Source organism: Oncorhynchus mykiss, chromosome 30 (assembly GCF_057628025.1).
Source record: "Oncorhynchus mykiss isolate SJ-2025 chromosome 30, ASM5762802v1, whole genome shotgun sequence".
Taxonomy (NCBI): Eukaryota; Metazoa; Chordata; class Actinopteri; order Salmoniformes; family Salmonidae; genus Oncorhynchus; species Oncorhynchus mykiss.
The window spans coordinates 9,470,339-9,494,376 of record NC_143051.1 but is presented as its reverse complement, the minus strand read 5'-3'; the positions used below and the strand labels follow the sequence as shown (position 1 = coordinate 9,494,376).

The window sequence follows — 24,038 nt, the reverse complement described above, 5'->3', positions numbered from 1 at the left end:
TTTTAAGATGAGGGAGGACAATTATTTTTTTCATGAGCATGGCCTTATTTCTATTACAGCATATTGGATGACTGTAATTCATATTCCATTCATCCAGTTCAATGTAACATCAATAGGTTTAGGCTACTACATGATACTAACATTTTCCCTATACCCATCATGAGGTTGCTACAACCTAGCCTATGAATGAAGTTTGCAACGTAGGTGCACACAGGTCGAGAGAAAAACTTGATGTGACAGACAGTGACACATGGACAGACAGTGACACATTCAATACAGCATTGCACACAAGCTTGCCTGCATCTAGCTGATATAGGGTGTTGCAAACAAGAGTTTTCTATTGGACAAATTCAATCACGCAGTAACATTATAGTTAACAATATATCGCTCTATAGTGACAATCTCGCTCTATCTCTCTCTTGCTTCTCTCTTCATTTTGTAAGAAATTCATTTGTTAAAAACTTTTCAACTATTGTCTTTGAGTCAACTACTCAACATATTTCATGCACTGCAGTGCTAGCTAGCTGTAGCTTATGCTTTCAGTACTAGATTCATCATGTTATGCACTGCAGTGCTAGCTAGCTGTAGCTTATGCTTTCAGCACTTGATTCATTCTCTGATCCTTTGATTGGGTGGACAACATGTCAGTTCATGCTACAAGAGCTCTCATAGGTTGGAGGACATCCTCTGGAAGTTTTCCTAATTACTGTGTAAGTCTATGGAAGGTGGGTGAGAACAATGAACCTCCTAGGTTTTGTATTGAAGTCAATGTACCCAGAGGAGGACGGAAGCTAGCTGTCCTCCAGCTACACCATGGTGCTACCTCACAGAGTACTGTAGACCTTCTTTGCAAAACAGTGTGTTTTAATCAATTATTTGGTGACGTGAATATATTTGGTATAGTTTTATCCTAAAATTATAACTTTTTAAATGTTTTACAATTTTAATTTGAATAACATTTGCTGAGGAGGATGGTCGGCCCTTCCTCCTCTGTGGAGCCTCCACTGTGTGAGAGGTACAGGGGTAGGTTGGGTGGGGTACAAAAAGAGAGAGTGAGTGATGAAGGGTGAGGGAGAGATGGAAAAGTTCAGAAAACAGAAAAGTGTCAGGCCGTATCTTATTTCCCTTATAATGCATTAGGCTACTTTTAAAATGATTTTACCCCCTTTTTTCTCCCCAATTTCGTGGTATCCAATTGGCAGTAGTTACTATCTTGTCTCATCGCTGCAACTCCCATACGGACTCGGGAGAGGCGAAGGTCGATAGCCATGCGTCCTCCTAAACACAATCCAACCAAGGCGCACTGCTTCTTAACACAACGCCCATCCAACCAGGAAGCCAGCCGCACCAATGTGTCGGAGGAAACACCGTACACCTGGCGACCTGGTCAGCGTGCACTGCGCCCGGCCCACAGGAGTCGCTAGTGCGTGATGAGACAATGATATCTCTGCCGGCCAAACCCTCCCTAACCCAGATGACACTGGGCCAATTGTGCACTGCCCCATGGGCTTCCCGGTCACGGCCAGCTGCAGCTGGGCTCGAACCCAGAATCTCTGGGTACATAGAGAGGGAATAAAGCTACATAGAGAGGGATGCTACATAAGGAGGAATGCTACATAGAGATGCTCCATAGGGAGAGACGGGGATGCTACATAGGGAGGGATGCTACATAAATAGGGATGCTACATAGAGATGCTCCGTAGGGAGAGATGGGGATGCTACATAGGGAGGGATGCTACATAAATAGGGATGCTACATAGAGATGCTCCGTAGGGAGAGATGGGGATGCTACATAGGGAGGGATGCTACATAAATAGGGATGCTACATAGAGATGCTCCATAGGGAGCGATGGGGATGCTACACAGAGAGGGATGCTACATAAGTAGGGATGCTCCACCCCGGAGGCCACACTAGGCTACTTTTGACCACAGCCATATTCCTCTACTGTTGTACTTTTTGCCCTCCCTATGTAGCATCCCTCCCTATGTAGCATCCCTCCCTATGCAGCATCCCTACCTATGTAGCATCCCTACCTATGTAGCATCCCTCCCTATGTAGCATCCCTCCCTATGTAGCATCTCTCCCTATGTAGCATTTATCCCTATGTAGCATCCCTCCCTATATAGCATCCCTCCCTATGTAGCATCCCCATCTCTCCCTATGGAGCATCCCTATGTAGCATCCCTCCTTATGTAGCATCCCTCTCTATGTAGCATCCCTCCCTATGTAGCATCCCTCCCTATGCAGCATCCCTACCTATGTAGCATCCCTACCTATGTAGCATCCCTCCCTATGTAGCATCCCTCCCTATGTAGCATCTCTCCCTATGTAGCATCTCTCCCTATGTAGCATCCCTACTTATGTAGCATCCCTCCCTATGTAGCATCCCCATCTCTCCCTATGGAGCATCCCTATGTAGCATCCCTCCTTATGTAGCATCCCTCTCTATGTAGTGTCCCTCCCTATGTAGCATCCCTCCCTATGTAGCATCCCTTATGTATTGTCCCTCCTTATGTAGTGTCCCTCTCTATGTAGTGTACCTCTCTATGTAGCATCCCTCCCTATGTAGCATCCCTCCCAATGTAGCATCCCTCCTTATGTAGCTTCCCTCTCTATGTAGTGTCCCTCTCTATGTAGTGTCCCTCCCTTTGTACCCTCCCTCCTTATGTAGAATCCCTCCCTACGTAGCACCCCTAATTATGTAGCGTCCCTCCCTATGTAGCATTCCTTCTTATGTAGCATCCCTCCCTATGTAGAATCCCTCCCTATGTAGTGTCCTTCTTTATGTAGCATCCCTCCCTATGTAGCATCTCTCCCTATGTAGCATCCCTCCCTATGTAGCATCTCTCCCTATGTAGCATCTCTCCCTATGTAATCAAAATCAAATAAAATTGTATCAGTCACATGCGCCGAATACAACCTTACAGTGAAATGCTTACTTACGAGCCCCTAACCAACAATGCAGTAAAAAAAAAATATGGATAAGAATACGAGATAAAAGTAACAAGTAATTAAAGAGCAGCAGTAAAATAACAATATATATATATATACAGTGGGGTGCCGGTACAGAGTCAATGTACGGGGGCACCGGTTAGTTGAGGTAGTATGTACATGTAGGCAGAGTTAATTAAAGTGACTATGCATAGATGACAACAGAGAGTGGCAGTGGTGGGGAGGGGAGGGGCCATGCAAATAGTCCAGGTAGCCATTTGACTAGATGTTCAGCAGTCTTGTGGCTTGGGGGTAGAAGCTGTTAAGAAGCCTCTTGGACCGAGACTTGGCGCTTCAGTACTGCTTGCCGTGCGGTAGCAGAGAGAACAGTCTATAACTAGGGTGGCTGGTGTCTTTGACAATTTTTAGGGCCTTCCTCTGACACCGCCTGGTATAGTGGTCCTGGATGGCAGGAAGCTTGGCCCCAGTGATGTACTGGGCCGTCAGCACTACCCTCTGTAGTGCCTTGTGGTCGGAGGCTGAGCAGTTGCCATACAAGGCAGTGATGCAACCAGTCAGGATGCTCTCGGTGGTGCAGCTGTAGAACCTTTTGAGGATATGAGGACCCATGCCAAATCTTTTCAGTCTCCTGAAGGGGAATAGGTTTTGTTGTGCCCTCTTCACAACTGTCTTGGTGTGCTTGGACCATATTAGTTTGTTGGTGATGTGGACACCAAGGATTCCTTCTTCTGTATTGCCCCTCGCTATATGTCTCTGAACAAAAATATCCTAGTAGGCCTAGAGTACACTAGGCATATATAAGGAATAGGCTACACTGTCATGATGTCAGATGCAGCCTTTGATTCACCACCGTTATTTTCTCCTAATCTAGTGTTCCATTATTGCTCTGTAATTTGATTTCAAAATAACTGATTTAACAGGCTCAGTGTGAACTGTAAGCGCAGCCCCTCATGCTTCACTGGCCAACACCCCCCCCCCCCCCCCCCCCCTAAAAAAAATCTGAAGTTACTCAACACACTCACTCAGCAAAAACAAAACCAGCACAATTACACAAACTTTTTTTGGGGTTTGGTTAAATGACAGTTATTTTTCAAACAAAGTGAGTGTGAGAAGCGCAGGAAGATTGTCTGTGGGCCTGTAGTCAAGCCCAGAGAAACCCTCACAGGCACTGAAACCAGGTAATTTGAGAGAGAGAGAGAGAGAGAGAGAGAGAGGGGATTCTGTAACTAGGCCAGATTGAGAGAGAGAAAGGATTCTGTAACTAGGCCAGAATGAGAGAGAGAGAGGATTCTGTAACTAGGCCAGAATGAGAGAGAGAAAGGATTTTATAGCTATGCCAGAATGAGAGAGAGAGAGGATTCTGTAACTAGGCCAGAATGAGAGAGAGAGAGAGGATTCTGTAACTAGGCCAGAATGAGAGAGAGAAATGATTCTGTAACTAGGCCAGAATGAGAGAGAGAAAGGATTCTGTAACTAGGCCAGAATGAGAGAGAGAGAGGATTCTGTAACTAGGCCAGAATGAGAGAGAGAAAAGATTCTTTAACTAGGCCAGAATGAGAGAGAGAAAGGGTTCTGTAACTAGGCCAGAATGAGAGAGAGAAAGGATTCTGTAACTAAGCCAGAATGAGAGAGAGAGAGGATTCTGTAACTAGACCAGAATGAGAGAGAGAAAGGATTCTGTAACTAGGCCAGAATGAGAGAGAGAAAGGATTCTGTAACTAGGCCAGAATGAGAGAGAGAGAGAGAAAGGATTCTGTAACTAGGCCAGAATGAGAGAGAGAGAGGATTCTGTAACTAGGCCAGAATGAGAGAGAGAAAGGATTCTGTAACTAGGCCAGAGTGAGAGAGAGAAAGGATTCTGTAACTAGGCCAGAATGAGAGAGAGAGAAAGGATTCTGTAACTAGGCCAGAATGAGAGAAAGGATTCTGTAACTAGGCCAGAATGAAAGAGAGAGAAAGGATTCTGTAACTAGGCCAGAATGAGAGAGAGAAATGATTCTGTAACTAGGCCAGAAGGAGAGAGAGAAAGGATTCTGTAACTAGGCCAGATTGAGAGAGAGAAAGGATTCTGTAATTAGGCCAGAATGAGAGAGAGAGAGGATTCTGTAACTAGGCCAGAATGAGAGAGAGAAAGGATTTTATAGCTATGCCAGAATGAGAGAGAGAAAGGATTCTGTAACTAGGCCAGAATGAGAGAGAGAGAGGATTCTGTAACTAGGCCAGAATGAGAGAGAGAAAGGATTCTTTAACTAGGCCAGAATGAGAGAGAGAAAGGGTTCTGTAACTAGGCCAGAATGAGAGAGAGAAAGGATTCTGTAACTAAGCCAGAATGAGAGCGAGAGAGGATTCTGTAACTAGGCCAGAATGAGAGAGAGAAAGGATTCTGTAACTAGGCCAGAATGAGAGAGAGAAAGGATTCTGTAACTAGGCCAGAATGAGAGAGAGAGAAAGGATTCTGTAACTAGGCCAGAATGAGAGAGAGAGAGGATTCTGTAACTAGGCCAGAATGAGAGAGAGAAAGGATTCTGTAACTAGGCCAGAGTGAGAGAGAGAAAGGATTCTGTAACTAGGCCAGAATGAGAGAGAGAGAAAGGATTCTGTAACTAGGCCAGAATGAGAGAAAGGATTCTGTAACTAGGCCAGAATGAAAGAGAGAGAAAGGATTCTGTAACTAGGCCAGAATGAGAGAGAGAAATGATTCTGTAACTAGGCCAGAAGGAGAGAGAGAAAGGATTCTGTAACTAGGCCAGATTGAGAGAGAGAAAGGATTCTGTAACTAGGCCAGAATGAGAGAGAGAGAGGATTCTGTAACTAGGCCAGAATGAGAGAGAGAACGGATTTTATAGCTATGCCAGAATGAGAGAGAGAGAGGATTCTGTAACTAGGCCAGAATGAGAGAGAGAGAGAGGATTCTGTAACTAGGCCAGAATGAGAGAGATAAAGGATTCTGTATACCAACCCAAATTTACTCCACATAGCTGTTGTTGTTCCTACTGTGTTGTTCCTACTGTGAATTCCCTGCTGGGAGCTGTTTATCTGTAGGAGATGGCGCAGGAAATGGTGTGTTTGGATGTCTGTGAGTGTGATGATTGAGGGTAGTGTGTGTGTCTGCCATGCATTTTCAGTCCAGAGTAAATGTTTTATTTTTGAAAAATCGCACCATGTCCATTAGATAGGAAATTTAGGTGGGAAAAGCCTGAGTTGGAATTGAACCACTAAACCTCTTGTAACCATTTGAGTAGAAAGAGAGTTACCGCCTGTAGATCGATCAGAGGTGGCCAACCCTCCTTCTTGAGAGATGCTGGGTGTGCTGGGTATTGTTCCACCACTGTTTTTTCTTGTTTTTAAAATGAACGGATAGCCAGAGGCACACTCCCAACACTCAGACAATATTTACAAAAGATGCATTTGTGTTTCGTGAGTCTGCCAGTTCACAGGCAGTAGGGATTTTATTTTTTATTTATTTTACCTTTATTTAACTAGGCAAGTCAGTTAAGAACAAATTCAAAAAAATTGTCAGCTCAGGGATGTGAACTTGCAACCTTCCGGTTACTGGTCCAACGCTCTAACCACTAGGCTACGCTGCTGCCCCAAGGGGATGACCACGTGCTCTCCTGATAACTGTGAATTATTCAAAATGTTATGAGTACTTTGGTTTGTCAGGGAAAATGTATGTTGTAAAAAGTACAATATTTTCTTTAGGAATGTAGTGAAGTATAAGTAAAAGTTGTCAACAATATAAATAGTAAAGTAAATTACAGATACCCCCAAAAAACTGCTTAATTAGTACTTTAAATAATTTTACTTAAGTAATTTACACCACTGAATACAGTATGGCTGAAGCAAAAGCCTTCACACCCAGTAGCTTTCCTGCAGGAGGGTTGGCTTCCACCCCTGTAGAGGGGATGAGTGTACAAGCATGGCATTATCTCCAAAACACTATTTTGATACAGTGTCGCTTCTTTTTTAATAATCTATGCAAATCTAAGTTTAGTAAATGGTTTCACCCATGAGAGAGAGAAAAAAACAGATAGAGAGAGAAAACAGAGAGAGAGAGAGAGAAAACAGAGAGAGAGAGAGAGAGAGAGAAAAAACAGAGAGAGAAAAAAAACACAGAGAGAGAAAAAAACCAGAGAGAGAGAAAAAAAACAGAGAGAGAGAGAAAAAAACAGAGAGAGAGAAAAAACAGAGAGAGAGAGTGAGAGTGTTAATATATCTTGTTAGGGTAGCTGCTGTTAAATTTACTCTGTCATAAACAGGCCTTATTTAAACTGACAGCACTTCTGAGAACCACAACACTCACACCAGACACTCAGTTTCACACAGATGCACACACTCCCCCCACAAACCAGACACCTAGGCCTGTATCAGGGAGATGTAACCATTCTCAATGGCAGGTCTGTGGGCTAGCATATTCTGGTCTGTGTATGTTGCTTACAAGCCCATCAGACAGTCATCTCTCACTTTTTTTCGTCAGTTCTCAACCTGTGGTTAGTCTGGTCACCAGCCTTCGTTGTGTTTTGGACACTGGTCACCAGCCTTCGTTGTGTTTTGGACACTGGTCACCAGCCTTCATTGTGTTTTGGACCCTGGTCACCAGCCTTCGTTGTGTTTTGGACACTGGTCACCAGCCTTCGTTGTGTTTTGGACACTGGTCACCAGCCTTCGTTATGTTTTGGACACTGGTCACCAGCCTTCGTTGTGTTTTGGACACTGGTCACCAGCCTTCGTTGTGTTTTGGACACTGATCACCAGCCTTCGTTGTGTTTTCAACACTGGTCACCAGCCTTCGTTATGTTTTGGACACTGGTCACCAGCCTTCGTTGTGTTTTGACACTGGTCACCAGCCTTCGTTGTGTTTTGGACACTGGTCACCAGCCTTCATTGTGTTTTGGACACTGGTCACCAGCCTTCATTGTGTTTTGGACACTGGTCACCAGCCTTCGTTATGTTTTGGACACTGATCACCAGCCTTCGTTGTGTTTTCAACACTGGTCACCAGCCTTCATTATGTTTTGGACACTGGTGACCAGCCTTCATTGTGTTTTGGACACTGGTCACCAGCCTTCGTTATGTTTTGGACACGGGTCACCAGCCTTCGTTATGTTTTGGACACTGGTCACCAGCCTTCGTTGTGTTTTGGACTCTGGTCACCAGCCTTTGCTGTGTTTTGGACACTGGTCACCAGCCTTCGTTGTGTTTTGGACACTGGTCACCAGCCTTCGTTGTGTTTTGGACACTGGTCACCAGCCTTCATTGTGTTTTGGACACTGGTCACCAGCCTTCATTGTGTTTTGGACACTGGTCACCAGCCTTCGTTATGTTTTGGACACTGATCACCAGCCTTCGTTGTGTTTTCAACACTGGTCACCAGCCTTCATTATGTTTTGGACACTGGTGACCAGCCTTCGTTGTGTTTTGGACACTGATCACCAGCCTTCATTGTGTTTTGGACACTGGTCACCAACCTTCGTTGTGTTTTGGACACTGATCATCAGCCTTCTGTTATGGTGAGTGAATGAGGACCCAAAAGCGAACTAACTTAAACAGAGCTTCTTTAATAACCAAACATAGGTAGGCTCAGATAGACCGGCAGATTCCGACAGGACAGGACAAGGTTACAGCAAACATGACGATAGTCTGGCTCAGGCATGAAACACAACAAACAAGAATCCGACAAGGACAGGAACAGAAACAGAGCGAGATATAGGGACCTAATCAGAGGGAAAAAGGGAACAGGTGGGAAACGGGGTGAATGGGTAGTTAGAGGAGACAAGGAACAGCTGGGGGAAAGCGGGGGAGAAAAGGTAACCTAACAACGACCAGCAGAGGGAGACAGGGTGAAGGGAAAGGACAGAGACAAGACACAACATGACAGTACATGACAGTACCCCCCCACTCACCGAGCGCCTCCTGGCGCACTCGAGGAGGAAACCTGGCGGCAACGGAGGAAATCCTCGATCAGCGCACGGTCCAGCACGTCCCGAGAGGGAACCCAACTCCTCTCCTCAGGACCGTACCCCTCCCAATCTACGAGGTACTGGTGACCACGGCCCCGAGGACGCATGTCCAAAATTCTACGGACCCTGTAGATGGGTGCGCCCTCGACAAGGATGGGGGGGGGGGGGGGAAGACGAGCGGGGGCGCGAAGGACGGGCTTGATGCAGGAGACATGGAAGACCGGGTGGACGCGACGAAGGTATCGCGGAAGAAGAAGTCGAACTGCGACAGGATTAATGACCCGAGAAATACGGAACGGACCAATGAACCGCGGGGTCAACTTGCGAGAAGCCGTCTTAAGGGGAAGGTTCTGAGTGGAGAGCCAAACTCTCTGACCGCGACAATATCTAGGACTCTTAGTTCTACGCTTATTAGCAGCCCTCACAGTCTGCGTCCTATAACGGCAAAGTGCAGACCTGACCCTCTTCCAGGTGCGCTCGCAACGTTGGACAAAAGCCTGAGCGGAGGGGACGCTGGACTCGGCGAACTGAGATGAGAACAGCGGAGGCTGGTACCCGAGGCTACTCTGAAAAGGAGATAGCCCGGTCGCAGACGAAGGAAGCGAGTTGTGGGCGTATTCTGCCCAGGGGAGCTGTTCTGACCAAGACGCAGGGTTACGAAAAGAAAGACTGCGTAAGATGCGACCAATAGTCTGATTGGCCCGTTCTGCTTGACCGTTAGACTGGGGGTGAAAGCCGGAAGAGAGACTGACGGAAGCCCCAATCAAACGGCAAAACTCCCTCCAAAATTGAGACGTGAATTGCGGACCTCTGTCCGAAACGACGTCTGACGGAAGGCCATGAATTCTGAAAACATTCTCGATGATGATTTGTGCCGTCTCTTTAGCAGAAGGAAGCTTAGCAAGGGGAATGAAATGAGCCGCCTTAGAGAACCTATCGACAACCGTAAGAATAACAGTCTTCCCCGCTGACGAAGGCAGTCCGGTGACAAAATCTAAGGCGATGTGAGACCACGGTCGAGAGGGAATAGGAAGCGGCCTGAGACGGCCGGCAGGAGGAGAGTTACCGGACTTAGTCTGCGCGCAGACCGAACAAGCAGCCACGAAACGACGCGTGTCATGCTCCCGGGTGGGCCACCAAAAACGCTGGCGAATGGAAGCAAGCGTACCCCGAACGCCAGGGTGGCCGGCTAACTTGGCAGAGTGAGCCCACTGAAGAACGGCCAGACGAGTAGGAACGGGAACGAAAAGAAGGTTCCTAGGACAAGCGCGCGGCGACGGAGTGTGAGTGAGCGCTTGTTTTACCTGCCTCTCAATTCCCCAGACAGTCAACCCGACAACACGCCCCTCAGGGAGAATCCCCTCGGGGTCAGTGGAGGCTACTGAAGAACTGAAGAGACGAGACAAAGCATCAGGCTTGGTGTTCTTAGAGCCCGGACGATAAGAAATCACGAACTCGAAACGAGCGAAAAACAGCGCCCAACGCGCCTGACGCGCATTAAGTCGTTTGGCAGAACGGATGTACTCAAGGTTCCTATGGTCAGTCCAAACGACAAAAGGAACGGTCGCCCCCTCCAACCACTGTCGCCATTCGCCTAGGGCTAACCGGATGGCGAGCAGTTCGCGGTTACCCACATCATAGTTACGTTCCGACGGCGACAGGCGATGAGAAAAATACGCGCATGGGTGGACCTTGTCGTCAGAGAGGGAGCGCTGAGAAAGGATGGCTCCCACGCCCACCTCTGACGCGTCAACCTCGACAACGAACTGTCTAGAGACGTCAGGTGTAACAAGGATAGGAGCGGATGTAAAACGATTCTTGAGGAGATCAAAAGCTCCCTGGGCGGAAACGGACCACTTAAAGCACGTCTTGACAGAAGTAAGGGCTGTGAGAGGAGCTGCCACCTGACCGAAATTACGGATGAAACGACGATAGAAGTTCGCGAAGCCGAGAAAGCGCTGCAGCTCGACGCGTGACTTAGGGACGGGCCAATCAATGACAGCTTGGACCTTAGCGGGATCCATCTTAATGCCTTCAGCGGAAATAACAGAACCGAGAAATGTGACGGAGGAGGCATGAAAAGTGCACTTCTCAGCCTTCACAAAAAGACAATTCTCTAAAAGGCGCTGGAGGACACGTCGAACGTGCTGAACATGAATCTGGAGTGACGGTGAAAAAATCAGGATATCGTCAAGGTAAACGAAAACAAAGATGTTCAGCATGTCTCTCAGGACATCATTGACTAATGCCTGAAAGACAGCTGGAGCGTTAGCGAGGCCGAAAGGAAGAACCCGGTATTCAAAGTGCCCTAACGGAGTGTTAAACGCCGTCTTCCACTCGTCCCCCTCCCTGATGCGCACGAGATGGTAAGCGTTACGAAGGTCCAACTTAGTGAAAAACCTGGCTCCCTGCAGGATCTCGAAGGCTGGAGACATAAGAGGAAGCGGATAACGATTCTTCACTGTTATGTCATTCAGCCCTCGATAATCTATGCAGGGGCGCAGAGACCCGTCCTTCTTCTTGACAAAAAAAACCCCCGCTCCGGCGGGAGAGGAGGAGGGGACTATGGTACCGGCGTCAAGAGCTACAGACAAATAATCTTCGAGAGCCTTACGTTCGGGAGCCGACAGAGAGTATAGTCTACCCCGGGGGGGGGTGGTTCCCGGAAGGAGATCAATACTACAATCATACGACCGGTGTGGAGGAAGAGAGGTGGCCCTGGACCGACTGAACACCGTGCGCAGATCGTGATATTCCTCCGGCACCCCTGTCAAATCACCAGGCTCCTCCTGTGAAGAAGAGACAGAGGAAACAGGAGGGATAGCAGACATTAAACATTTCACATGACAAGAGACGTTCCAGGAGAGGATAGAATTACTAGACCAATTAATGGAAGGATTATGACAAACTAGCCAGGGATGGCCCAAAACAACAGGTGTAAAAGGTGAACGAAAAATTAAAAAAGAAATGGTTTCACTATGATTACCAGAAACAGTGAGGGTTAAAGGTAGCGTCTCACGCTGAATCCTGGGGAGAGGACTACCATCCAGAGCGAACAAGGCCGTGGGCTCCTTTAACTGTCTGAGAGGAATGTCATGTTCCCGAGCCCAGGTCTCGTCCATAAAACAGCCCTCCGCCCCAGAGTCTATTAAGGCACTGCAGGAAGCTGACGAACCGGTCCAGCGTAGATGGACCGACAAGGTAGTGCAGGATCTTGAAGGAGAGACAGGAGTAGTAGCGCTCACCAGTAGCCCTCCGCTTACTGACGAGCTCTGGCCTTTTACTGGACATGAAGTGACAAAATGACCAGCGGAACCGCAATAGAGACAGAGGCGGTTGGTGATTCTCCGTTCCCTCTCCTTAGTCGAGATGCGGATACCTCCCAGCTGCATGGGCTCAGCACCCGAGCCGGCAGAGGAAGATGGTAGTGATGCGGAGAGGGAGGCGACGGAGAGCGCGAGCTCCTTTCCACGAGCTCGGTGACGAAGATCAACCCGTCGCTCAATGCGAATAGCGAGTTCAATCAAGGAATCCACGCTGGAAGGAACCTCCCGGGAGAGAATCTCATCCTTTACCTCTGCGCGGAAACCCTCCAGAAGACGAGCGAGCAAGGCCGGCTCGTTCCAGCCACTGGAGACAGCAAGAGTGCGAAACTCAATAGAGTAGTCTGTTATGGATCGATTGCCTTGACATAGGGAAGACAGGGCCCTGGAAGCCTCCTCCCCAAAAACAGATCGATCAAAAACCCGTATCATCTCCTCCTTAAAGTCTTGATACTGGTTAGTACACTCAGCCCTTGCCTCCCAGATTGCCGTGCCCCACTCACGAGCCCGTCCAATAAGGAGAGATATGACGTAGGCGACACGAGCAGTGCTCCTGGAGTAAGTGTTGGGCTGGAGAGAAAACACAATATCACACTGGGTGAGGAACGAGCGGCATTCAGTGGGCTCCCCAGAGTAACACGGCGGGTTATTGATTCTGGGCTCCGGAGATTCGAAAGCCCTGGAAGTGGCCGGTGGATCGAGGCGGAGATGGTGAACCTGTTCTGTGAGGTTGGAGACTTGGGTGGCCAGGGTCTCAACGGCATGTCGAGCAGCAGACACTTCCTGCTCGTGTCTGCCTAGCATCGCTCCCTGGATCCCGACGGCTGAGTGGAGAGGATCCGAAGTCGCTGGGTCCATTCTTGGTCGGATTCTTCTGTTATGGTGAGTGAATGAGGACCCAAAAGCGAACTAACTTAAACAGAGCTTCTTTAATAACCAAACATAGGTAGGCTCAGATAGACCGGCAGATTCCGACAGGACAGGACAAGGTTACAGCAAACATGACGATAGTCTGGCTCAGGCATGAAACACAACAAACAAGAATCCGACAAGGACAGGAACAGAAACAGAGAGAGATATAGGGACCTAATCAGAGGGAAAAAGGGAACAGGTGGGAAACGGGGTGAATGGGTAGTTAGAGGAGACAAGGAACAGCTGGGGGAAAGCGGGGGAGAAAAGGTAACCTAACAACGACCAGCAGAGGGAGACAGGGTGAAGGGAAAGGACAGAGACAAGACACAACATGACAGTACATGACACCTTCGTTGTGTTTTCAACACTGGTCACCAGCCTTCATTGTGTTTTGGACACTGGTCACCAGCCTTCGTTGTGTTTTGGACACTGGTCACCAGCCTTCGTTGTGTTTTGGACACTGGTCACCAGCCTTTGTTGTGTTTTGGACACTGGTCACCAGCCTTTGTTGTGTTTTGGACACTGGTCACCAGCCTTCGTTGTGTTTTGGACACTGGTCACCAGCCTTCATTGTGTTTTGGACACTGGTCACCAGCCTTCGTTGTGTTTTGGACACTGGTCACCAGCCTTCGTTGTGTTTTGGACACTGGTCACCAGCCTTTGTTGTGTTTTGGACACTGGTCACCAGCCTTTGTTGTGTTTTGGACACTGGTCACCAGCCTTCGTTGTGTTTTGGACACTGTTCACCAGCCTTCGTTGTGTTTTGCACACTGATCACCAGCCTTCGCTGCATTCAGAATGACTGCCAGGGTTGGAAAGGAAAATAAATGAGACAACCTTAACCATCTAAACTGGAACAACCATTTCAGTAGCGGTGCAACAAGTCCAACTAACAGATTTGATTAGTTTAGAAAATGTATGTTATTTATCTTTGTGTAGCATAGAACAAAAATGATTGATTAATTAATCAATGTACAGGAATTTGTCCAATAGAAACTGTTGTTTGCAACTGTTGGACTAACGATTACACCCTAGATGCAAGGCTGTATTGAATGCTTCACTGTCTGTCACAATCTTTCTCTCGACCTGTGTGCACCTACATTGTAAACTTTCATTCATAGGCTAGGTTGTAGCAACCTCATGATGGGTATAGGGAAAATGTTAGTATCATGTAGTAGCCTAAACCTATTGATGTTACATTGAGCTGGGTGAATGGAATATGAATTACAGTCATCCAATATGCTGTAATAGAAATAAGGCCATGCTCATGAAAAAAAATGGATGTCCTTCCTCATCTTAAAACGGCACCGACCTCCACTAGTCAGTTCTGTGTGTAAGTTGACTATGCAAACAATTTGGAATTTCAAACACATTAATGTTACTTGTAAAAACAAGAAGTGACGCAGTCAATCTTTCCTCAACTTTTAGCCAAGAAAGACTGACATGCCTTAGTATTAATATTAGTCCTCTGATTTCATTTAAGAAAAATATGTGTCGCTCTGTTCGGGGCCAGCTGCAGCTTAACTAGGTCTTTCTTTTCAGTACTCGAACATATGTGACTTGTTTCAGGAAACTAGGCATATGTTGCGAGTCACTACTTCACAGGAAAGGCATTTGAATGTAAACATAATTTTTTTTAAAAATCAAAATGCGTTTTTATTGACAGAAATGCCTTGTGGAAAATGTGAACTTTCATGTACCTTAATAACAAACTTGTACGCCATCTGTAAATGTGAATACAATTGTTAAATTATGAGCCTAGTTCATATAGCCACGGAAAAAGACAGGAACCCTCCCGCTAGCCATGATTGACTGAGATAATGGAAGGCCTGGACATGCTGAGACCTGATTTTGGATTGGTCTGCCATGTAACACGCTTCTGTCTATAATATGAGCTGCTCAGTATGTGTGGGTAATCCTTTCTAACGCGGCTTTTTGAAAGAAATCACAAATTACTGCAAAAGTGTTGACAATGCTCTCCACTTTCTGGAGGACTGAGTTTTGAAAACAGTGGAATGCCCGGTGGAAGCAGAGTATGATAGCTAAGGAGATGGAAAAAATTCTGGCGTTTGATTGCAAATATGTGGAGGAGGTCGAAAAGAGAACATGGCATCCGTGACAGAGAGGGAGAAGCATTCATCCATGTATACGGCCAAGATTGTTTAGCTAGCTACATTTTCAGATATATGATTCAAAAATGTTCTAAGTCGTTTTCATTGCAAGTTAAAGCATACTGTTAGCTAGTTAGCAAACATTAACTGGCTGGCTCGCTAGCTAACGTTACGTGTATGATCTGTGTAGTGATATTATTTTTTATCTCAGAGCCATTTGCATTGCTAGTTATAGCATAATGTTAGCTAGCTAGCTAACATTGAACCTAGTTGGTTAGTTACCTGCATATTCATGCAGGGTAGTAACATTATGAGTTGGGATTGTGGTTCATTGTTTAGCTAGCTAGCTACATTTCTAAACAAAAGACACCACTATGCAAGTAACCATTTCACTGTACAGTTTACACCTTCTGTATCCTGTGCATGTGACAAATATACTTTGATCTTATTTGATATAGTGTGTGTTTACCAGAGAGGGTAATGTGAAGAACAACATGACCTCCACCAAAGTCAAATTAGGATATATCGTTAGGCCAACGAGACAGTGTCCAAGTTTTAAAATTATCCGGAGATTGCCCTGTTTTTATATAGTCACAATCACAACCGTAAGCTATTTTCTGTAATTAGCTTGTGATTAACTTGTAAATAATGATCTTGTTGTGAGTTTCTTTTACTGTAATATTGAATACAAATTAGCTGAAGTTAAGACGTTGTCGGCTATATGATATGGTCACTATTTGAACTGGTTAGCCAGCTAACTTAAGGTTAGCCAGCTAGCTTAAGGTTAGCCAGCTAGCTTAAGGTTAGCCAGCTAGCTTAAGGTTAGCCAGCTAGCTTAAGGTTAGCCAACAAGCTAGAAATGAACCAAAACATTGTTTAGAAACTTGCTTTTTGTTTCCATGGTTTGCTAGATTGACATATACTAAATTCATTTTTAAATGGATCGGTATATTGGTGTTAAAATACACCAGTTATGCCGTTTTGCACCACAAGGCTGCTGATGTCCTGTAGTTTTTGTGTTTATACTTTTTCATAACGACAATGACAAGTTGTTTTTTTTACTATGTTTATTAAGGGTGGAGAAATGCAACCACTCACAGACAGTCACGGCCACAGACCGACCACTGGGCCAAAAATAAAAAGTTTACAATGCTTTAAAATTAAAATAAAAAATTATTATTAATGTAGACGTGGACAAAATGTGAAAATAAAAATAACTGGGAGACACTTCAGTCTTTGCCCGGGCAAGATGAACAAGGCATCCGCGAGTCACAATCAATAAGCAAATGGACCTTAATGCCCCCCAGCAAAAACACTGAGAAAAGCTCCTCCAACCCACAAGGGGGTCAAATACAGACTTATTTTAGTTTTAATTGGAATGCCATCAGAGGATGGACTGTTTAAAGTAAGACCGGAATGGAGCCCAAGCCTCATTAAACAGTTTGGGGTTCCCACGTGAATTGAATTGAATTTTTCCTAGTTTCAGAGAGCACAACACATCTCTCACCCAATATTTATAAGATGGGGGAGTTGCCATCTTCCAGTTCTGTAGTATTAGCCTTCTAGCTAAAAGAGTTGTATAAGCAACAGTGTCCGACTGGATTCTTGATAGGGGGGTACCCATGGGCAGTACTCCAAAAAGGGCTGTAAGGGGAGACGGTTCTATAACAGTGTCATATATATCAGAGAAACATTTAAATATTAATTCCCAGAAACCTGACAGTTTATGACAGCCCCAAAACATATGCAACAGTGTGGCTGGTTCCATTTTACATCTGACACAGGTAGGATCAAAATCAGAGAATATTCTTCCAAGTTTGGCCCCCGACCAATACGGATACGGTGAACCACCTTGAATTGAATGAGGCTGTGTCTAGTGCTAAAAGAGGACGAGTGCACCCTGTGCAGCACAGATTCCCAGGCGTCTTCCCCAAGTTCCTACCCCAAATCCTTTTCCCATCGAGTCTTTAAAGGCACCAAAGAAGGGTTCTGTAAGTCATGAATGATTGCATATACATCTGAAATTGCACCCCTAGGAAGCTTGTTCAGCTCCAAGATGCTCTCTATAGCTGTATTCGCAGGCCTATGGGAAAATCCAGGTGTGTTAGCTCTGACAAAGTTTCTAGTCTGGAGATAGCGGAAAAAGTGGGATTGGGGGAGATTGAACTTTTCCTGCAGCTGAGAAAAAGAGGCAAATGTATCATCAAAGAATAATTGGGCTAGCGAGGAGAGGCCTAGTGAGTGCCAAATGCCAAAAGCCCCATCATTCAAAGATGGAGGAAATAAAATGTTCTGATTGATTGGGCCTGATAGAGAAAAGCCCCGGAGGCTAAAGGCTAAACATAAATGATTCCACATTTTAAGAGACTGCTTTACAATTGGGTTGACACACCTTTTGCCTAGGGACACTGGGAGAGACGAGCACAACACAGAGGAAAGTGCTGCAGGTTTACACGGTTCAGACTCCATCTGGACCCAGAGTGGTCTAGGGCCAGTAGGATCAGTCTGCAGCCAGTACAGAAGGGCTCTGAAATTTGCAGCCCAATAGTATGTCTGAAAATTTGGTAGAGCTAAACCCCCCAATGACCTTTGCTTCTGTAAATGTTTTCTACCAATCTGTGGTACCTTGCCATCCCAAATAAAATGCATGAATGTTTGATCCAGTGAAATAAAAAAAGATTTTGGAATAAAAATGGGTAAACATTGAAATAAATATAAACATTTGGGCAACACATTCATTTTAATGACATTAATCCTTCCGATAAGAGAAAGGGGTAGCGAATTCCAAAAAGTAAAAGATTGTTTCAAACTGTCTGCTAGAGCAACAAAGTTTTCCTGAAACAAATTTGAATATTTCCTTGTCACTTTAACTCCCAAGTAAGTGAATTGATCCCGGACAATCCTAAACTGAGAACTTGTAAAAGAGCACTTTAAAGCAGCCTTGTTTACCGGAAAAAGCTCACTCTTGCCTAGATTCAGCTTGTACCCTGAGATTGATCCAAACTTTTTAAGAACAGATAGGGCACGTGGCAATGAGGTATCAGGGTTGGAGATAAACAAAAGGAGGTCGTCAGCATACAGCAAGACTTTCTGTTCTAAGCCCGTCCTGATTATACCTTGAATGGCATCATTAGAGCGTAGTGCAATGGCGAGAGGCTTGATTGCCAAAGCAAACAACAAGGGGGAGAGTGGACAACCCTGTCTGGATCCACAGTGCAAGGGAAAATAGTCAGAGGACAAGTTATTACTCCGTACCGAAGCCATGGGGGAAAAATAAAGAATCTTTATCCACGCAATGAATTTGGGCCAAAGCCAAATCTATAAAGGACAGCTGTTAGGTAATCCCACTCAATGCGGTCAAATGCTTTTTCCGCATAAAGTGAGACCACCACCTCAGGTCCTCCGACGCTGGGGAGTACAGTATATTCAATAAGGCGCCTAATATTGAAAAATAAATGCCTATTTCCCACAAAGCCAGTCTGGTCAGAGTGTATTACTTGGTGCAGCGAGCCTTCCATACAGATGGATAAAAGCTTGGCTAGGATTTTGTAATCACAGTTTAAAAGTGAGATTGGGCGATAGGATCCACATTCCAAGGGTCTTTGTTTTTCTTTAATAGTAATGAAATTGAAGCCTAATAAAGACTAGGCGGTAGCTTTGAGGTATTAAGGCACTCTGCAAATAGTCGAGACAAGAATGGGCAAAGCAGACCAGAAAACGTCCTGTAAAATTCGGTTGGAAAACCGTCCGGACCCGGTGATTTACCACTTTTCATTGCGGACACTGCTGTTGCAAGTTCCTCGGGTGTAAATTCTTCTTCTAGACAGTCATGGGAGTCTGTATAAATTGAAGGCATATTCAAGCCATTAAAGAAGGAATCAATCAACAAAGGGTCTTAAGGGGATTCAGAGGTGTATAGCGCAGAGTATAATTGTTTGAATTGATCATTGATCTCTTTATGTTTAACTGTGGTGGCACCAGATGGGGTCCTTATTTGTGGGATTAAAGGTGAGGCCTCAGATTTACGGATCTGATGTGCAAGGAGTTTACTGGCCTTCTCGCATTTGTTCATAGACTTTGTATTGAGCTTGCAAGAGTAACTGTTCAGCTTGCCTGGTAGAAAGCTCATCAAACTCAGATTGGAGTAGTTGGCGCTCTTTATGCAGATCAGAGGAAGGATCCGTAGCATACTTCTCATCCAATGTGGCTATGGACTCGCTCAGATCCCGAAGTCGCTGAGAGCCAACTCTGTTTTGGTTGGCTGTATAAGAAATAATTTGGCCACGTAGGTATGCTTTGAGAGACTCCCATACGGTAGAGCAGGACATACCTGGTGTTGAATTAGTTTCTAGGAATAAGGTGATTTCAGAAGAAATGAAATTGACAAACTCCTTATCTGAGAGTCAAATGGGGTTGAGACGCCATTGATAACACATGGGAGGTCGCTGGGGAAACTCTAGTTCAAGCACTAATGGTGAATGGTCAGAAATAACAACACTCTCGTAAGTACACTGCCGAAGGTTAGGCAGAAGTCTTTTGTCCAAAAAGAAGTAATCAATCCGGGAGTATGTTTGATGAACATGAGAATAAAAGGAATACTGTCTATCTGTAGGATGTAGGAAACGCCAGGCCTCAAACATAGCATATTTCTGAAGAAAGGATTGAATAAGTAGGGCACATTTAGATGGGCCTGTAGTTGTTTGTGAGGACTTGTCAGGAACTGGGGACATTTTACAGTTGAAATCCCCCCCTAAAATCAACAAATGAGAATCTAAATTGGGTATAGCAGACAAAAAGGAAGAAATTAAACTTGTGTCATCCCAATTGGGAGCATAAACACTAGCCAAAACAAAGAGGGGTAGAAAACAGTTCACCGGTTACTATGACATATCGTCCCTTAGGATCAGCAATAACCTCAGAAGCTACAAAGGGAGTAGCTTTATCAACCAAAATGGCAGCACCTCTTGATTTACTATGAAAGTTAGAGTGGAACACTTGACCAACCCAGTCCATACACATCCTAAAATGCTCACCAGTCCTCAAGTGAGTCTCTTGTAGAAATGCAATATTTGCATTCAAACCCTTTAAGTGTGTCAACACCCTCTTACGCTTCACCGGGTTATTAACCCCTTTGGTGTTCCATGAAATGTACTTAATGGCATTATTTTGGCCCCTCTGGGCATTCCCGTTATTCAACCCTGTCATTGGAGCATAGAATGGAAAAGCAATGAGCGCCCAAAACCCCCAGAATAACTTGTCTCAGAGTAATAATGTACGGTGGTACATAATACAATTACAAAAAAATGACTGAATGCTTGTAAGGCACGCAAACTAGATGATCAAAACATTAGATCACATCAAATAAGCCTGAATGGGTTCGCCAACTATACAAGACTAGCCTGTTATATCTAAAAATAATTGTACCACAGGTGGGTTACTTACTATCCACAGTTCGCAAGCAACAGTTGCTGAACTGTGAGCAAGTTCAAGACTTCTTGATGTGATGTTGATTGTGAGCCATAGCCTCATCCGGAGACTCAAATGTGTAGTCTTTACCCTCATGAGATAGCCATAAACGGGCCGGGAATCGCAGTCCATACTTCACACCTGGATGGTCCCGATGTACTCGTTTGGCCTGGCCGAAAGCTGCGCGCTGCCTGGAAACAGTGGTGGAGTAGTCCTGGTAGATGGAGAAGCTCTGTCCTTGAAAGCTCAGAGTGGTATTGTGGGATCGTCGGAGAATCTCCATCTTCTCATGAAAAAAGTGCACTCGAAGAATTATGTCACGGGGCCTCTCCCCATCCCGGGGCTTTGGGCGCAGCGACCGGTGGGCACAATCAATCAGGGGCTTTTCATCTAAGGCAAGAACATCCTTCAGCAGCCCTGAAACGAAATCCGTGGCACGATGCATTTCCGCTGACTCTGGGACCGATACAAGTCTCAGATTATTGCGGCGAGAGAATCCCTCTAAACTCACACAGCTCTCCTTCACCTTTTTCAAATCCGCAGCTAGGCGTGTCATGTATTGTCATATTATGTCTTGTTCCTGTTCTTTCTCTTCACTCCGTCTCCCTCTGCTGGTCGTATTAGGTTACCTTCTCTTCCTCTCCTTCCCCCAGCTGCTCCTCATCTTCTCTAACTACCTCGTTCACCCTTTTCCCACCTGTTCCCTTTTTTCCCTCTGATTAGGTCTCTATTTCTCTCTCTGTTCCTGCTTCTGTCTTTGTCAGATTCTCGTTTGAGTTTCTCATGCCAGAACCAAACTATCGTCTCGTTTGCTTCACCCTTGTCCTGTCCTGTCGGAATCTGCCTGTTCATCTGAGGCTACGTGTGATCAGGTACCTCTGTCCTCTACAACCCAGCTATTCTCCTCTGCTGCTAGAAGGGGACTCTAACCCAGCTATTCTCCTCTGCTGCTAGAAGGGGAACTCTTCTGTGATATTCAGAAGGACTTTATGTTTCATTTGTCGCCCTCTCTGCGGGTTGTTTATTTTGCCATCATATACATTTGAAGAGGATCTATGTCTTACCTGTGTTTTGACATTAAAGGACTCTGTTTTTGTTAAACCGCTTTTGGGTCCTCACTCACGCGCATAACAAGGCGTTTCACGTCAGCCTCCAGGAATGTAGTTAAGTCAGAGACATTGGTAGCGGAGGTCTCCAGTGCTGCAATCGTTGTAGTGTGCAACGGCGTTGTTGTTTTGAGTGATGTGATTGCTGGCACAGTCTCGTTCCGCAGGATGGTTAAATCTGCTTTTAAAGTATCAGAAACCTCCTGTATTCGGGCCTCAATCATAGCAACCACCTCCGTTTTCATTTCAACTATCTCAGAGCGTAGTAGTTTGGTGGCCTCGAGAATGTTAATTTCAACGCCGCAAGGCCAAGCCGCACCCCCGGGTAAAGTGTGAGTCCCCGGGCCCTCAGACTCAGGAGAGGGTCGGTGATGAGAGTGGGTCTTGTAGGCCGGGTTTTCTCAAAGTCATGCTTTTGGCCTTATGTTTCGTCGACATGCTGACATTAGGAAGCAAAGTAGTCTTGGTTTTTACGGAAAGGGATTTAAATTAATATTTGAAAAATAAATACGGTTCTGCTGCAAAATTCACATAAACTTTAAGAATACCACGGGAGCAAACGGAAAACACGTCAGTCGCACATGGCGTCCCTCCAATCCTCCCCCATAAAGAGTTTGATGTCGTACGACAATAGAGTACGACAGTAGAATGTTCATGTCGATAGACGTAGTAGAAACCAGCCTTTAGTCTTGAAATCTTTGGTTGTTTAGTAAACTACCGTACTCCCTCTGTTTAGCACATGGCCTCACATGTGAATCCTTAAAGAGATGGGTGGGGCTTAAGAGGGTGTGAAGGATGCTAAATGAGTGTAGACAAAGAGGAGCTCTCCAGTAGGTGTACCAAAACATTCAAGGGCCATTTTCTCAAAAGTGAGGTTACAAGTTCATCAACTTTCAAAGCAGAATTACTTACCCATTGTTCCTCGACTGTAGTGTATGATATATACCATGTTGTAGCTGATATACCATTTCAAATTTAGCTACATAAAGAGCATCTCTGACAGGCCTCTTGTCACATCCTGGCCTTAGTTCCTTTTTTATGTCTCTATTTTAGTTTGGTCAGGGCGTGAGTTGGGGTGGGCATTCTATGTTTGTTCTGTGTGTTATGGTTCTATGTGTTTGGCCTGGTATGGGTTCCCAATCAGAGGCAGCTGTCAATCGTTGTCTCTGATTGAGAACCATACTTAGGTAGCCTGTTCCCACCTGGTGTTTGTGGGTTGTTTTCTGTGTCTTCACCATACAGAACTGTTTCCATTTTCTTTTCCTCACTTTGTTATTTTGTATTTTCTTGTGTTCAGTTTTAATAAATTTAACATGGACACGTACCACGCTGCATTTTGGTCCGATCTTGACTACTCTTCCTCAGACGAAGAGGAGAATCGTTACACCTCTCCACATCTTTACAACCATTATCTGTATGTTTTGCCAGTTTACAATCTAAGGTAACACCAAGTCATTTATTGTCCTCAACTTGTTCAACCAGATTCAGCTCAGGTCTAGAACTTAGGGAATGATTTGTACCAAATATAATGCTCTTAGTTTTAAAGATGTTCAGGATAAGTTTATTAATGGCCAACCATTCCAAAACAGACTGCAACTCTTTGTTAAGGGTTTCAATGACTTCATTAGCTGTGGTTGCAGATGCATATATGGTTGAATCGTCAGCATACATGGGACACCTGCTTTGTTAAATGCCAGTGACAGATCATTGGTAAAAATAGAAAAGAGTAGAGGGCCTAGAGAGCTGCCCTGAGGTACACCACACTTTACATGTTTGACATCAGAGACGCTTCCATTAAAGAAAACCATCTGAGTTCTATTAGATAGATGACTCTGAATCCACAATCGCAGAGGTTGAAAAGCCACAATACGATACACTACCGTTCAAAAGTTTTGGGGTCACTTAGAAATGTTTTTGAAAGAGAACCATTTTCCCCCCATTAAAATAACATCCAATTGATCAGAAATACAGTGTTAGACATTGTTAATGTTGTAAATTACTATTTACCTAGAAACGGCTGATTTTTTTATGGAATATCTACATAGGCGTACAGAGGCCAATTATAAGCAATGATCACTCCTGTGTTCCAATGGCACGTTGAGTTAGCTAATCCAAGTTTATAATTTTAAAAGGCTAATTGATCATTAGAAAACCCTTTTGCAATTATGTTAGCACAGCTGAAAACTGTTGTGCTGATTTAAAGAAGC

General features: G+C 45.2%; 1 protein-coding gene across 3 annotated transcripts in view; it reads left to right on the top strand.

Moving 5' to 3' along the window:
- LOC110487886 (proto-oncogene tyrosine-protein kinase Yrk) overlaps positions 1 to 24,038 on the top strand; it is a 64,023-nt gene that overhangs the window by 1,108 nt on the left and 38,877 nt on the right. The window lies entirely within an intron of this gene.